The sequence below is a fragment of the Chenopodium album genome, chromosome 16 (assembly GCF_948465745.1).
Source record: "Chenopodium album chromosome 16, dcCheAlbu1.1, whole genome shotgun sequence".
NCBI classification, from domain to species: domain Eukaryota; kingdom Viridiplantae; phylum Streptophyta; class Magnoliopsida; order Caryophyllales; family Amaranthaceae; genus Chenopodium; species Chenopodium album.
The window spans coordinates 10214013-10229365 of NC_137849.1; positions in this window are offsets into that span (position 1 = coordinate 10214013).

A 15353-nucleotide genomic window follows, 5' to 3' on the forward strand; every position below is an offset into this window, starting at 1 on the left:
TTTTTGTTTATTTTGGATATAGTTTTATTTACTTTTAATTTGAAAACCTCTACATCATATCGAACTTATGACTCGGAGTTTTTGTGCAATAACAAAGTTTCCTTAGTAATTTATCATTTTAAGGTAATTTATTATTCGTAGTTTCATACACTTTAGACTTAATTTGATTAACTTCAATGATATGTTGATTTATTTTTTAGCATTATTTACTTACTTTAGATTCATTATGATTTACTTTTGACATATTATGCTCTACTTTTCATTATAAATATACCTTTTGATTTTTTATTTACCTTTTCTATCGTTGTCTTTACTTTTAATTTGAAAACCTTTACACTGAGCCCCATATACTTCATACTCATAACCTAATTAGTTTTGTAAGGATAGGATATGAAAGTCAATAAATAATAAATTTTGTGCAATTCCAAAGTTCCCATAGTCATTACTCATCAATTGTTCGTATACATCAGAGCTAATTTGATTTACTTTTTTTTTGTTATTTTGATTTACTTTTAAGGTATTTTGAATAACTTTTAAGTGTTTTATCCTTGGCTATACATTTTTTTGTTATTTTGATGTACTTTTTTGTTATTTTGATTTATTTTTAAGGTATTTTGAGTAACTTTAAGTTTTTTTATCCTTGGATGTAAAAAACATTATCCCTAGCTTAATATAGTCTATTTTTATACTGTATTTACTTGAGCTATTTTGATTTACTTTTGAGATATTTTGGTTTACTTTTGAATTTTTTTTATTTACTTTTAGAAACAACCTATGTAGGAATCGAACCTACATCTTCTATGCATTTGCACAGTGCTCTACCATTTGAGCTAATAGGTTTAAGCACACCTTGTGGTAATTCAAAGTATACTCAACAAAGGCCACACTAAGAATTCATTGATGAGACTTCAAAATTAATAGCAACTTTCTTATATATGATAATGATGTAAAAATGAATTAGATCATTAGTAATACTACTAAGATGAGACAAATCTCAGTTTTCTTATAACCACTAACAATAGTTGTTCCTTTCTGTATCTTGGTTAGGTTCTAACAAGAAAAAAGATTAAGAAAAAATGAATGCAGGGACAAGAAACTAAAGTGCAGAATGATAACTGAGAAAATCTTGGTTTTGATATATAAGGGTTATGGTTTCTTACAATAAAACAGTCACACATCATCACCTAAAACACTACCTAAACAATCACACTCTCTCTTACATACAACAACCCATTTATAGGAAAACTCACAAATCTGCACATCACAACACACACCAGTGTAAAAATTAACACACTCATAAGCATAAACTATTTAATTATCTACTTTGGGAGCTGTTTAGTCTACTTTTAAAGATAACAAGTTTACTTTAAGTGGAATAATTATATTCAAGGCCACTTCTAGGATAAAAATTCAGCCTACACAACACTTCACTCTACTTTCTTAAGTCTTGCTGCCAGCTTATACTACATCCCAAACCTAATGCTAACCTACACTACACCACAACACACCACAACAACAACGTAGAGTAGTCCACAAGCATATATCTTCCTTATCCATGGCCTCCTCTAAACCACAAACCCCCTACCATTGATGCTACTACGACGAGTCGACGACCAACACTACAGCAGCAACAACAGAGTTCCTATATATATGACCACAAACTCCATGACTCTAATATCCTGGTTCTTACATGACTTATTAAACACAATATAGTTCCTATATGGCCACACACCCCATGCCAAAGACACAAACAGCAAAAAGTTCTCATTGTTGGCTTTAGTTTACTTTAAGAGATGATTAATTTACTTTTAGAGACATTTAGTTTACTTTTATGAGATGTATGATTAAATCAAAATTCTTTGAATGAAATGGACCTTAGATCTAACATCAAGTGTGTTTAATTAAGACTTTTAACCACCATCAAAAGACGATATATATGATCCCTCACAAAACTTTCATCGAACAGTTGGTATGCAGAGTTAGTATAATCATTGTTTTCATCCATCAAAAGTTAACATATATACCCTCACAATAATTTCATCGAACAATTGGTATACAAAGTTGCAAAATAAGAACCTTTTTTTTCTAATTCTTCTTCCAATTACATTTACTTCTGTAGTTAAAGTTAAAATGAAAATTATACAATGATGAGCCTAATTTCCAACAGGTTTCATGGCTATAATTAACATCTAAGAAGGAACAAAGTAACACTACACTGAAGAAAACAGAGAATGGTACAATATATAACAAGTATATCATAACAACAAAATTGCAAAAATAAAAAGAAATATAACCACCGTTTATTATGTGCTAATAACAACGAAATTAAAGAAAAATTCAAAAATATTACTTGATTTCGCAAAAAATTTTTGACTTCAAACATCTGTAATTTCTTGCAACCTCAATCTTTCGCAACCTCGACTTTGCGCAACTTCAATTTGAGCGAAATTCAACCTGAAATCACTAGAACAAGTAAGTAATTACATAAAAAAAACAGTTAAAGCATTAAAATCTTCAAATGATACATGATTTTTTGAAATTTTTTTTGAGAGATTTTCCTCAAAACGAATGAAATTTATTGATTAGTTTACTCAATTGAAGAGTTAAAACAACTAGAATGGAAGATTTTGAGCATCAATTGCAGAATTGCGTGAGGAGAGAGAATAACTGTGGAGATAGAAATTGCTTGAGGAGAGAGAAAAGACGTGAAAACATGCTGGTTTTGGTGACCCTCAATTGCCAGATTGAATCTCGGTCGTTCACCGCGCGTTAGTTTGCTTTTAATTTGACGGTTGTAATGATTTCCTAGTTCCTATTATAGAATTAGTTCTCATTATTATTTGGTCCTATATATATATAATTTAGTCAATTACATATATTATCTACGGGTTTTATAATCTAGTATTCTTGATTACCAATTATCTACTTCTATCATTAACTTTATTTATAAATAAAATTAAAAATATATTATCACTCTTAGTTGATTTCTTGTCATTTTTCTTTCAAAAACCTCACAAATGTTGGTAACGAATGAATGAATTTCACTTAACCAAATTAGTAATGTCCATTAAAGTATATTTGTTTTTCTCAAATATGCCTTCTTGAGCCCATTTTATCCGAGTTGTTCTATATGACAACAATCCCGGTATGCTGTAAGCATGTATTTAAAATATATCAAAATAGGAAAATTTCATTAATATTTAAGTTATTTGTATAAAAATAAAGCATAATTAAGAAAATGCTAACATGCCCCAATTAACATCTGATTTGTAATCTCGTAAAAAACAAATTTAAGAAAAAAACACATGATTTCTAAATCTATTCACCTCGTTCTCTCTACAACTAAAATTGAACTTATCTTTGTTTTCCGCCATTTTTTCTCGATTACACTGTATATTTTTCAATCATTTAACAATGTCATAAAGAATATCTAATTTCTAACCACAAATGTCTTATAAATCAGCATTTTAGCATAATAAACATAGATTTAGAAGTAGTTAAAATACTACCTCCGTTAATTGTTATGTGCAACTTTGGGGTATTATTTGTGAGATATAAAATATTCCAAAGTTGCACATAATATTTAACGGAGGTAGTAATAAAAATGATGGCAAAAATCAACGAATAATATAAGCAATAATGAATTAATTAATGGAGTGTTCAAAAAAGGAAAAAATAATTTGATTGACATTGACCACACCAAAAAAAATTCAGCCAAGATGAGGTCTCAAGGCATAACACTTCCTGTAATACCCCGTATTTTTGAGACATATTTTCCAAATAATTAATTAATTAATTAGTATTTTCTAAAAAGGGTATTATAGTGGTTTTAAAAAAAGGTATTTTAGTAATTTATTTTACTATTTCAATTTTGGAGCCAAAATGATATTTTAATTTGGCGCCAACAACATTTTCAAAACTCAATTATTATTTTAGATTTTTAGATAAGATTAATTATCAATTTAAATATTTAATTAAAACCGAAATATATATTTATTTTCAGATATTTTAATAATTGTTAAAGTATATAATTTTGGACAGATTTTATAAAAGAATTTCCTAAACTAATTAACTAATTATTTTCAGACTTTCTAGTGAAGGAAAATCGGATTTTGATTCAGTTCTTTAAGAATTCCAAATTATTTATTTTAATTAAAATCGAAAATAGGATTTTTTTTGAAAATAACACCACATATTTTGAAAAAAAAAAAGGATTATAACACCACCTTTTTTCAAATTTTTATTATAACACCACATAAAAAAATAAAATTATGAAATCACCACCAGATGACGGTTTTTGTGACGGAAATTGTGTGTGAGTCCCACAGTTTAGCTTACCCTCCAATTTTTTCACTTCTTGAATTCGATTCTCCCTCTCCCTCATTCATTACTCAACTACTCTGACATTTAATTCTCTATAATAAAGATTCAACCACCAAAAATTGTGATTATGAATCAAACCCTAAGTAATTTGTGTGGTTGGGAGAGTGAATTGCAAGGAGAGGCGTCAGTGTTTGAGCGAAACAACTCAGTCATCATCGCTAGGCATCTTCATCATACATAAATATTGTACTTTTCTAGGTTACTGACAGCGACAGGGAGAAGAATCCAAAAGAGGTACCACATGAACCTTGTATTTTACTTTTAGATTACTTTTGGTGTCAATTTTGCAATTTTGATGTTCATATTAAGGTTAATTTGGGGAAAAATATCATTGACTATAAATATGTCAAACTTTTGTTTGAATTACTGTGATTTATGGGTAATTAGGGTTTAATTGGGTTAATTGGCGTAGTTAGTGCTTCATTGAACTTATTTGTTGTGTGATTTGTTTAATTGAAATCATAAGTTTGTTGCATATTTAACTGTAGTGTCGTGGGAAATTGATGTAAATCTGGATTGTTAATTATGTTGGAATTAGTGCTTGCATTGTGATTGTGCAATTGGGATATAATATGTTTCCTTATCTTCCTTTTTGAAGTTGTGTTGTCTGTGATTGCATATTTTTATTGTCTAGATAATGGCCACAACAACTGGTGTGGTTGATATTGTTTTTCGAGTGGGGGGTGCTTTTGTCCCCAAGAGAGTGAACAAAAAATAGAGTTTAATCGTCTATTGTGGTGGGTTGTGTTGTTGGAGGAGGGGTGTGAAAGTTAATAAGGTTGATGTGGCTTATATAAGGGAAGTTGCAATTCATGGTTTTGTGAACTTCAGTGTCAATGTGCCTACCCTTTACAACTGTTGGTATAGGGAAAAAGGAAAAACCTTTAACATTGGAAAAAGGGAAATAGTCAATGAAGATGAAATTAGGGGCTGTTAGAAACAGTTAATGGGCAAGGGTATGTTGAAGTTTTTGTGTCTTCAAATGAAACTATGAGGCCCAACACACTCCACGGAAGACTAGTTTAGCAAAGGGGAAGAGTGCAGGTAAGAGTGTACAGCTTAGGAGAAGCCCTAGACTACATAACACTTAACTACAGGATATTGAAAGGGAACATTATTCCTCATAAAAACCTAGATCTACATTTCCTTCCTCAAAGAACAAGGGAAAAGGGAAACTAGATAGTTGCAAAGGGTTGTCTGAAGCTTCTGGCAGTGGGAAGGATAAGGCTAGGGGGAAAGGGAAGGTAGTTGCAAAGGGGTTGGTGTTTGACAGTGATAATGATGATGATAGATCTGGGAGTGATGATTTTTCAAGTGATGATTATAGTGATGTTGATATTGACTGGGAACCAACTGAAGAGGAGTATGATGATGGGGATGAGCAGTGGTTTATACAAGATTCAGGGGTGATTCTTCAAGAGGTTGACAGGAAACTTACTAAGGGTTTACAGAAAGAAGGTGAGGCTGTGTAGGTTAAGGAAAAGACTTGTAAACTTGGTGAGAACTTGGATGTTCTGAGGTTCATATTCAGGAAGATGATGAAGGAGATTCAGATGAGCTAAGAAGCTTAAATGGTTCATTTGATAAAAAAGACAACAACCCTTGGTTTAATGAGAAGGTTGACTTTACCAAGGCTATAAATCTGGTTCCAAAATTGAAGTTTAAGAATACTGTTGTGCTGAGGAAAGCTTTAAGGTTGCATGCAATAAAAAACATGTATGAATATTACTTCTTACATAATGACAGCACTAGGATCACTATTCAATGTAGGAATAGATGTGGTTGTCAATTTAGTACAAAGATAAGCAAGAAGCCCCTTTGTATATGTGTTGGTGGAGTGAGGTGCAATTTTAAGGTGTATGCTAGGAAGCTAGTTAGACAAGATAATTGGAAAATTAGAAGTCTGAGATTAAAGCATAATTGTATGAAGAGAAAGGACAACTGTAAGGTGTCTGCAGAGTTCATTGCAGATAGGTATCTTGAGGATTTCAGGAGCAATCCTGGTTGGAAGGTTAAGAAAATAAGGGACAGGGTTTTAAATGATTTTGGAATTCAGGTCACTTGTTTTAGAGCATGGATGGCAAGGTGTAGAGCTAAGCTCATAATATATGGTTCAACAAGTGAACAATATGCTAGGGTCTAGGATTATGCTAGGGCTGTTATTAAGCATAATCCTAGGTCAGGTTGTAATGTAGTTGTTGATTCTCTTGGTAATCCACAACCACCATTGTTTCTGAGGATGTTTGTGTTCCTTAGGCCATTGAAGATGGGTTTTTAAATGGTTGTAGGCCTATAATTGGGGAAGATGGGTGCCACCTCAAGGGTGCATACCTAGGGAAAATACTGGTGGCTGTTTCTAAGGATGGGAACAATGCCATTTATCCTTTAGCTTGGGCAACAGTGAAAATAGAGAATAGAGAAACATGGCAATGGTTCTTAGAGTCATTGATGGAGGTAATTAGGAAGTGATGATGGAGCTGGATTCACCTTCATATTAGATAGATAGAAGGTATGTGTGCACTTGATTTTTTTTTTTTAATTGATTTACTTTATTTCTTTTGAATGGAGTTGATAATTAACTTGTTTGCTTTTTTTTTTCTCTTTCACAAGGATTAGTTGAAGCTTTGAATGCAGAGGTCCCTGCAACTGAGATAAGATTCTGTGTCAGACATATCTAGGCTAATTTCAAGCTCAGATTCACTGGTTCTGTGTACAAGGAGTTATTTTGGAGTGCTGCTAGATCAACCACCCATGTAAGTAACTCTACACTGTCCTTGTTATTAGTTTGGAAGTTTATTTTGTGTTTATGTATTACAGTATGGTAATTAGTATAGTTTTTGTCTTATGATTAGTTTGGGTATGAGGTTGCAATGGAGTCAATAAAGGCACTAAATAAAGAAGCCTATGAGTACTTGGACAGCATTCCCACACAACATTGGTGTAGGCATGCCTTCACACACCACTGCAGGTCAAACATGTTACTAAACAACATGTGTGAGACCTTTAATGCAGTGATTAAGGATGTCAGAGACAAACTAATCCTCACCCAAATGGAATGGATGAGGAGGTACATGATGAGAAGGAATAATGAGAAATAGGAAGATGCTAAGATCATTACAAGCAACTTGACCCCATATGTGAGGAAAATATTTCAGAGAATGGAGTTTGTTTCTAGAAATTGTATTATTCAAGCTTCCAGGGGAGATACTTATGAAGTTAAGCTGAATGATGACCAAGTGGTAGTGGATTTGGGTGAGGAAACTTGTACTTGTTACCACTGACAACTTACTGGCTATCCATGTGTCCATGCTTATGCATGTGTAATAGACCAAAGAGCTGATATTGAACAGTTTGTGCACCCATACTACAGCATGATCACCTACAAGAGAGCTTATGAACCCCCAATTCAGCCAATGCCAGGTCCTAAGCATTGGGACAGGGTGAATGTCAGAGAACCACTTCCATCAGCTATTAAGATACAACCAGGAAGACCTAAACTGAAGAAAAGAAAGCTGGAGCAGAATAAGGGATCATCAAAAGGGGGCCAACAACAAAAGAACAAGCAGAGGAAGAATCAATGCAAAAATTGTGGTGGGTAAGGGCACTATGCAAAAACTTGCAAAGTCCCAGCTGTGCCTGAACCATCTAAACAAAAAACAGCAGGCGGGCCTCCCTTAAACTCACCTTGGGTAGTGGATCAAAGGAAGAAGAAAGAGGAAAGAGTTGCAAGGAAGGTAAAGACTATACCTAGCATATGTTGTCTATTTTTTATTTATGTCTAATGGCCAGCTAATGTAACATTTTTTGTTCCTTCACATAATGCCATTGGAGCTAGGCCAAACAACATTGGCAACAGGTCTTTTCCACAAGAGAGGCTAGGATTTAAACCTTGGAGCAAAAGGAAGGCTCCACTGTCACAACAAGAATCCCAGGATGCAACCCAAACAAGGACTCTTTCCAGTCAGCCAAGTGCAAGCACAAAAGCAACCACCAACCAAGTTGGAGTACAAACCAAGAAGGGAAAGCTTCAAACTTTTAAGAAGCCTAATCTTACTCAGTGATTAATATGTAAACACCTCATTTTGTATAAATGCAGACAATACTTTAGGTGCTTCAGTGTTAGTTAGTTTAAGTCAGTAAGTTCTAGTGTTAATTTTTGAACAGATAACTTGATCTAAGTATTTTGTATGCCTCTTTTGTTGCCAAACTATGTGCAAATTGTGGCTTAATGTTCAGGATAATAACTTTGCAAAAGAAAATATTTTGGCTGATTAATTTAAGTTGTTTATGTTATTTATAAAATTGCTCATTCATTTCAGGCCAACACTTGACAATACATTAAAAGCAAATGTGGATGTGATTTAACCCACTTTAGTTAAAATACATAACAACCAGTGCTCCCATGTTCATTATAACTTACATAAGACACTAGTAACCTACTTATACTACACCTACTTAAGCATAAAAGAAACTGCCATAGCTGCAACAGCAATACAAATAATAACAACAACCCATAGTCTAAACTGTTGATCCATGCATCCCCTGCCCTCAACATCTCTGCTCATTCTCTTTTTGACAGAGTTCAGGGCCTTGCATTTCAACTTCAGACTGTCAACCTTATTCAGTAAGCACCTCATTTGGCCACTTACATCTTCCACTTCCCTTTTGTAGTCACTAACTTCTCCCTTTAACAGCTTCTTATCGAGCAACAAATTGTTGATAACCTCTGTCTGCCATGTTGTTCCATTAGGTTGATGAACGCATTCAAAGGCTTTACACCCCCTACTCTTAGTCACTGGATCATAAAACTTGCAAAATCTGAATTTCCTTCCAGGATTCTCGCTTGTCCAGCTTGTCAGCTTCGCAAACGGAACACCACATTGACACTTCTTCTCTTTCAAAGGAGATGAGCTCATGAAAGACATGACCTGCATCAAATTAGCTTCCATTATAAACTTCAACTCTAATTCTAATCCAATTGATCTGAACAAAATATGGAATTACAGATAATAGGACAAACCCATATAGAGTCCCCGAAAAAAAAAAAAAAAAAAACCCAATTCAAATATAGGACAAACCCTAATTTTGGGTTGATATGGGTGCAATACAAACAAGTATAACTCGAATTATACATCCATTGCATGCTCAATCGAGTATAACATCGAATAAATCGCAAATAGCCTTTCAGATTTCCATTAATCAAAATCAAAGTTCTAGTCATATTCAAAATCAATGTACATACCTTATTTCAGCTCTCCCAACCAAGAAATCTTCAATGGATGTTGATTCGTAGTACTAAGATTAGTTTTGGTTAATTAATTTCTGCAATTCAAAAGATTCAAGGGTTTAATTATGTTCCCAATTGCAAAATATGAACGTTAATGTAGATAATCAAAGATATTTATAAAGGTTTACAAAAAGTAACCGTTACAGTGGGCCCCATTAACAATTCCACTGACGGGATAACGATATTGGTGGTGATTTCATAATTTTATTTTTTTATGTGGTGTTATAATAAAAATTTGAAAAAAGGTGATGTTATAATCCATTTTTTTTTAAAAATATGTGGTGTTATTTTAAAAAAAAAATCCCCAAAAATATTACATAGGTAATTTTGGATTTTTCTAGCAAAATAAATCAGATTTTATTATTGTGTTTGATCCGAAATTCTAAACAATAATTAGTGTGGAATTTTTGGCTAATCAATATAATTAATCAGATTTTGTTTAGATTTTATAAAACAATACTTTTACTTTAATTCCTATATTTTCCTATATATAAAAATATATTTTATCATCTCTTATACTTATTTTCCAAGCAAGCTTTTATTTCCTTAAACTATTTTCATGATCATCAAACTATTTACAACTTTCCATAATTTTTTTTTTTTTTTATTATTCTCCAAGCAAGCTCACTTGTCTTCATTTATTTCATGACTAAACACTTACATTAACTCTTTATTTCTTAATCACTATAAACTAGACCTTCCTTCATTACTAAATTTCCTTAATTCTTAAACTCTCTTTTTAAAGTAAATTCTTAAACTAAATTTACCATATTTCTTCCTACAAGATCTTACCTTAATTCTTTCGTTTATGAGCCTATAAATACCCCCTCATACCTCTCATATTCTTCACACCAAAACTCAATTCTCTTCTTCTCTCTTACTCTTCTTTTCCCTCAACATTTTTCTACTTTTCGGGCACTTTTAGTCAGTTATTGGGTTTTGATGTTTCACGGAAAATTGTTCCTCTCGAAAAATCCTTGAGGTTAAGCTCAAGAATCACTCAATTCAAAGTTATATTGAATGAGTTATAGCCTCTGCAAGTTCTGCCTATTCTTTCCAATGCAAATTCAATTCTCTTTAATCCTATTCCTTATTTTCTTCATTGTTAGTTTTCTAAAATATAAATACTTACTCGTATTTTAAAGTTATAGTTTTATATTAAAGTATTATTTTTAAAAAGAGTTTTATAGTCCATGCACATTAGATTTGGGTTTATGTCTAAAAAAGATGTGATAACCTTATGGTTATGTTAATTGCAAGGTGTATTATATTCGTGATTGAACTTTGAAAGTGCGAAGTGTTGATATTCAGAATCAAGGTACGTGTAGGTGGCTAGATACCTTCAAAAGTGATTAGTTTGAATAGCATGTTTTATATGATTTTATTGGTGATTGGATTAAATTGATTTGAATTATGATTTATGAAATAAAGTATGATTGGAGGAATTGATTTTAATATTTGTTTTAATAAATGTATTTTTGAAGGATTGATTTTAATATCATGTTTTGAATGGTTATAAATTATTTATTATGTTTAAAAGAATTTGGTTTTTAAAAGTATGTTGGATTGATTTAAAGAGTTTTTAAAAAAGTTTTGATTTTAAAAGCTTGTTGAATATAATTAAATACAAAAGGATTTTTTGAATTATTCTATTATAAAGTTTGATTTTATTCAAAAGAGGAATTTAAAGAGGATTTATTGAATTATTTATTAATACCTTTACAAGCACGATTATTATATTAATCCTACTATGTGAATTCATTGAAAACTATGGACTTTGTATGACCTACTCTTTCCTCAAAAATAGCCTTTCAATATAAAGATACTATCTTGGGGGTGTGCACACTTAGAGAGGAATTGGGTTTTTGAAAAGAATTGATTTTCATAATCACTATTATTGAGCTATTGAGTTATTGGAATTATTTTTGAATATGTTGAGAATTGGTTTTGAATTATGAGGTTTGAGTTATTGAATTAATTATTGGACTTTCATAATTGGTTTTAAAAAGCATGTTTGCAAATAAATTGAGTTTACTTATCTTGCACTTATTGTCGTACTTAGCATAATTTGCTAATTCGTATTTTCTACTTGTTTTAGTTCGCCCTGTTTACCTTAATGGTAAGCAGTATTGACTATTTTCAGGTGTAGTCATGAATGAGCATATGGGAGTTTCGGGATTTGCTTCACCTAATTTAGGAATGTTGGTCTTGTCTTTATTTTGAGTACTCATAACAATGTTACTATTTTTATAAGTATTAATAAAACAAAATTGAGTATTCCGCTGCAAGTTTTGTGATTGAGTTAAGTATTTTGAGTAGCTTTGCGTAATAATCATGCGGAGGTAATACTCCTAAATCTAATCTCTACGATATAATTATACATATTATACTGGTATTTCCGTAGAGGGAGATTTGGGGGTGTTACACCTTCGGACAGGGATTGCATACTTAGGAAAGTCACATCCCACAAATCACAACCTCGACAAATAATACAATACTCGGTTATTTTTAGATTGTAAATTCGCATGCATGTTAGTTATTTTATACTCTATGTAGAGAATTCATATTTATTTATACTTTGTACGTCATATCTAAGTCTTGTCTTAACTTAGTCTTTTATGACATATCATAGGAGTTCTTCATTGAAATACTCGAATTCGATCTATGATTTATTAATAGTTTATTAAATTAGGCAATCAACGTTAATGAGGGCAAATAAGTAAATAAAGATTTCAGAGGATATAACTATCCAAACACTAGTTATAAGAATTAAATCATTAAATCACACAATGAGATGCTTGAAGATTATTAACATCTTATTAATAGGGACATTTAGATAAATAATTTTAAGAATATAATTATCCTCACACTATTCATAAATATTTTATCATACTTTTTAAAAGAAGATAGGGATTAACATTTATATAAAGTAAATGGTGTAAAAGGCATTTAGTCATTAACTAGTGTCTAGTCATACAATCTTATAGCATTGATAAAAATATTCGAAAATATAGACGTCTCTAAGATACATGTAACTTGACAAGGAAACTTATATTAGACACATATACATGACCAATTTTGATTTTTGGCTATACTCTCTGTTTATTCTTTGTATTATACTCCTTTTTTTTTTTTTTTAGTGTTACACTTGCTAAAATTAGTTGTTTCTAAAGTATTAGTGTCTTACACACTATATCTATAACATTCTAAAAGAGAATAGTTGGTTTGGCTAAAAAGGGCACTGCTACAGTATATTGTTTTCTCAAAATACCCAATATATCAAACATTCCTATGGAGTACTACTATATGATGAACATCATTTTTGGAAGTATTCCCCCTTATACTACATGGATGACGTTATAGGTATAGACTTGGACACCTTTATTATTATTTTTTTTAATTTTTATTATATATATACTTGTATATAGTTACTGTAGAACAAAGTACTTTATTGCTCTGTCTTACAACGAACTTCCTATTTACGTATATCTATTGTAAATTTTTAATCGCTAATAATTTTAATTTCACATTAACATAAATTATAAAAATTAGATATTAATATTGTATTCACCGGGATGAATCAAACTAATCCTCATTTGTCTATGTTTATTCTTATACAAAGAGAGAAATTTTAAAAATTTATTTCATTTTGAATAATCACATGATTGTAAATGGAAAGATCATTATAAAACAAAGAGTGTTCGTCATTTTTCTATGATTATAATGCACTTTTTTCAATATTTTTTTATGCCATGCATATGAGAGTATTAGTATTGTTTAAGTGACAATTATTGGAGCTTGGTACACATGTTGATGCAAAGTTTTGACTAATAATATCAATAAATAGAGTCACAACAATTAAATAGTCATAATCTATTCATTAGGACGATTTTACCAAGCTAATTATCAACATACTTTTTTTTTCCTTATGTATACTCACCAATATATATTGGTCAAAGTAGGTATCATGATTAGTGCAAAACTTCCTAATGGGGCGCTTAAAAAGCAAAGAGAGTATTTTTTTTTTAGCAAAGAGAGTATTATTTGAATTGTATTAATGTTAATTTTATTGCTAATATTAGCAATTTATTATTATTTTTACGTGTTGATAATTAGATACATTAATTGCTAAAAAGTAGTGTAAGTTGGGTTAGTAGGAGAGATATATAATAAAATATTTATGCAAGTGGCAATTAGTAGAAGAGAATTATAATACTCGTAATAAAATAGTGGTAGACTCTTACTAAATTAGAAGTTTTTTAATTACTATGAAACGGATGTAAAAGAAATTTGTTGTGATTATTACGAAACGGATAGAGTACCATTTTTTTTAAAAAAAATTGAATTAACCTTACACTACTGTATCCATATATAAGTAAGTGAAGCGATTCTCTTTTGCATGTGTGTCAATGCAAAAATTTAACTAATTAAGTAAAAAAAAATAACAATTGCATATTAATAACCTATTTGATGAGACGATTCTAACAAGTACCTATAAGATTATTATATTTATTCTTATGTATAAATCACAAACATTAGTGAAAATGAATTAGATGAAATATTCAAAACGTTTCAATTCACTTATTTAAGTATGGAGGGAGTATCATTTTTTAGTTACTCTTATCCATTACACTCGTACATGTCGTTAAAAGTTAATATTGTATTTAATAGGTTATGTCACTATGCAACCTTTTAGGATAACACCCTCCATGTCTTCCCCCCCCCCCCCCCCTCCCCTTATTTTTACTCTTCATCTCTATCTTTTAAACTCTCGTTAATGTTTACCCTCCGTGTCTTCCCCCATCTTTATATTATGCTGAGTATTACATAATACTCTGTAAGATTGATCGCAAGTTAGTGAACACGATTTTTTTATTGTGTTTGAGGTAAGTGCTTAAAAGTTTTGTAGTACTTCTCCTTTTTTTTTTTTAAATGTGATGTTAGATATGAAGTATTTCATGATTACTAATGAATACTACGTATTTTATAATGCCCCATCTCCATAATAATTAACACATTCTGACTTTATTTACGTTATCTTTTATAGCACACCACCCTAATAATGTATATATTTGTCTCATATATCTTTGTATTAATACATAAAATTAATATTGCATATACTAAGGGCCTGTTCTCTTCAGATTATTTTCATTTCAGTTCAGTTCAGCTCTTATAAGTTCAGTTCAGTTCAGTTCTTATCATAATTTTCTTCTCTCATAAAATATTCAGTTCAGTGCAGTTCAGCTCCAATAAGTTCAGTTCAGTTCAGTTCAGTTCAGCTCAGTTCAGTCAATCAAAACAGGCCCTAATACATAGAATCTAAGATTGTTTTTGTTTTTGTTTTTTTTTTTGAGATTGTTTAGTGTTATATATATATATATATATATATATATATATATATATATATATATATATATATATATATATATATATATATCTTATGACAACACATGTATCTTAGAAGAGAGAAAGTAACAATTAATGAATGAATATTCAAATATAATAGTTGAAAAATAAGTGAAAATACTAAATCATAAATAGATAAATAACCAATAATAAAAAAAGCAATGTTTACTAAAAGATGATCATTGTACAAAATCAATCATTTGGAAAAAAGGGCACGATAGAAGCTTTTTCAAAGCACTCTTGAATTATTTACTTAGTTAATTTATTGAATCAAATC